Below are 3,332 nucleotides of genomic sequence, written 5' to 3' on the forward strand. Positions count from 1 at the left end.
TACATATATTTTGTGTATGATTTATTTAATATGTTATGAATATTATTTCATTTAATATATTTTGTATATTTAAAATTTAAATATTTTTTTTACAAATGTTAAGGAAGTGGATTCGTTTTGTAAATGAAAAAAATAATACAAAATACTTAAATTTAAATAGAATAGAATTTAAATGAAAATATTAAAATATTTTGTTATTAATATTAACTTATAATTTATCAAATATTATTATTTTTATTATATAAAAGAATTTACTACTAATAACAAATAATGATTTAATAATAAAATCAACATAATACATTAACATAAAATTAACAAAACAAACTAAAGAGAAACATAAAAAATAAAAATAATATTAGTCATCTATATAAAGTATATTAAATAAAAAAATATTCAAAAAATATATGACATATTAAATAAAATCATATAAAAAATATATACAAAATATTAAATCAAATAGAAACTAAAAATAATAATTTAAAATATAATTAAATTTTAAAAAATATTAATTAATTAAATAAATAAATATATTAAATAAAAAAAATATTTTAAAAAACTTGACCAAAGCACAAAATAAATTAGAAGTTGTAGTTTAATATATGACTTCTTAAAAAATAAACAACTTAAAATAAAAAAAAGTTTACAACCACCTTAAAGTCATAAAAGAAATAAGGTCTACGATTTTAAAATCATTAAAACAAAAAGTAAAAAAAAAAACCTACAATTTGGAAGTCATTAATTAAAAAAAATTAAATTAAAATTGTAAAAAAAATTTGTGACTTCAGTTAAAACAAAAATAAGAAGTCGTAACAAAAATGAGTAATAATTTAAAAATTACCCAATTGAAAAAGTGAAAAAAAAAATGCCCCTATGTGGTAAATTGGCGGTGTGAGGGTCTCTGAATGCGAATCATTTAATGGTTTGCATTGCAAGTTAGAATGATACACCTGAGAGGGGGAAAAAGACAAGAGGAAGAGTGGAACAGGGACTTGTCTCATTGTCCCCTGGATTAGCATCTCAAAGCAATGTGATTGTAAAAGTTTTTGCTATAGCTTTTTCAATTTGACGAAACTGGTAAATGAGATTAGAAGCCCAGATTCAAAACCATTACTACTGTGCAAAATTTGGATTTTTCTAAAATTCAAACGATCCATTTTCGTACCACTTTATAGAAAACAATTTGATTAACCAAATTATTTTATTTATTTAAATAAATCAGTTCAGTTTTGGAATTCTGGTATTTTTTACATTTGGTTCATTATGGTTATCCATTTTATATGTATATATGGATCCATTTTCTTAAAGAATTAATTGAATTGAACTGAACCTCTTTTTAAAAACGGTTAGACTAATCAATCATTTTTATAAAGTGGTGGCTCGGTTCAGTTTTTTTATTTTTTTTCTTAAAATGATTTTGTTTTTTAAGGTTAAATTAGTTTGAAGGTCCCCTATCACAAATTTTTTAATTAAGTCGCTATATTTTATTTATTTTTAATTAGATTCTTATATTAATTTTAAATTTGTAATCAGATTTCTATGTTAATTTGTCATGAGAAATTTGTTAGACTTGATGAAATATTCCATCACACACACATAAATACAAATTAAGGATTAATCACGTAATAAAATTGGAGTTACAGTCTAGGAGATACAACATTCACATTTTAGGGTTGAGTTACAGAGATAATGGGTGGGATGAAAATAAAAAATAAGGGGTATTAAGACAAGTTAGATTAAAAAGTTAAATAATTCTATGTGTAACAATAACACCATTTGAACTTACATGGAATAATACTTGGTATCTACGTGTGCATATGATAAAATATTCTATCGTCAAATCTAACAAATTTCTCGGGACAAATTAATATGTAGACTTGACTACAAATTTAAAATTTATATAGGGACTCAAAAAAGTAAAATATAAGACTTAATTACAATTTTTATAATAATATTAAGACCTACAGACTAATTTTTTTTAAAGTGATTTCGTTTGGTTCAATTTTTTTTTCACATCCCTTATTACTACTGTTATTATTGGTAGAAGTAGTGTGGCAGTGGTAATTTTATAAAATCCTATAATTAATCGTTAGGTTAGGTGATATGTAACTCTTTACATTTATGAGCTTTAATGCGTCAAAACATTTCAAAATACTCATATGAAAAGCCTTTTTAACTGTCACACTACTTGATACCTTAGACTTTATATTTAAAATTGATCATCAATGAAAGCAAGGCATCTATCCACTCTTCGTAACAAAGAGTGATTTGTGTCTGATTATTTGAGAACAAGGGAAAGCTAGAAGTATACAGGTGTTGATTTAAATGAGTTAGAGTGAGGGAGTGAGTAAAGAAACACTTTTTGATGTGAATCACAGAAAAGAATAATGTCATAGGTGTAGGAACTAGGAACAGGTGGGTGAAGCAGAGCCAAATGCTTGTGTTTGACTAATCTTTGAAGTGAATTCTTGTGGATCAAGTTTCACTGCAAGTTTAATTGAAATTTCCTGGAATGGAATTCTTCTTTATTCCCGATTTATTTAAAAATTATCACACAACGAATATCTCTTCGTGATGCGCTGTAATAAAACTTGTAAAGCATTGATCCTTATCATTATGGGATATCAACATTTGGCATACTAGCACACTTCCTATATATGCTTTTCTTTCGAATCGGGGAACACATTTTCTTTCAAATTATAACAACTTTTGTATCTTATTTCATGACTGAAAATGGGTCAAAGGCAAGTTCTATCATTGATATAGTCAAATTATATTCCATAATAGAAAGTTTTGGGCTTTAAAGGGAAAATATGGGAGAATGATGAGAGTGTAACATAAATGAGAATATTAAGATGAATGCATGATCATATAAGGGAAAAACAGAAAGTAAAACTGTAATATATTACAAAAAATTGGAGCTACACTAATTAATTGAGGAAAAGATGATACAAAATGGGTTGAAGTTTGGTTTGAATATATACAAGGAAGGCCATAAGAAAAATTAGTCAGACGAGTGAAATTTATAGTTTGAAGAAAGTCATCAAGAAAGATTTTATGGTAAATAAATTCGTAAAGCTTTAATTTTTAATCGAGTTAAACGACATTATGCAATCCATTGTGTTGACTTTACCTAATAAGATAAAGTTTTGTTATTGTTATACTCAAGTTGTCTTCACCATTATATTTTAGGAAATAACTTCAACATTATATAAGTTTTACCAAAAGATCTAATTCAATTGATTAATTAGTGTACCTGAGTTTCACTCCTCAATTTGAATATAAAAAAAACACCAAATAGATTTTTAACCCGTAATATAGGATGATAATGGTAA

Source organism: Glycine max, chromosome 1 (assembly GCF_000004515.6).
Source record: "Glycine max cultivar Williams 82 chromosome 1, Glycine_max_v4.0, whole genome shotgun sequence".
Lineage (NCBI taxonomy): Eukaryota > Viridiplantae > Streptophyta > Magnoliopsida > Fabales > Fabaceae > Glycine > Glycine max.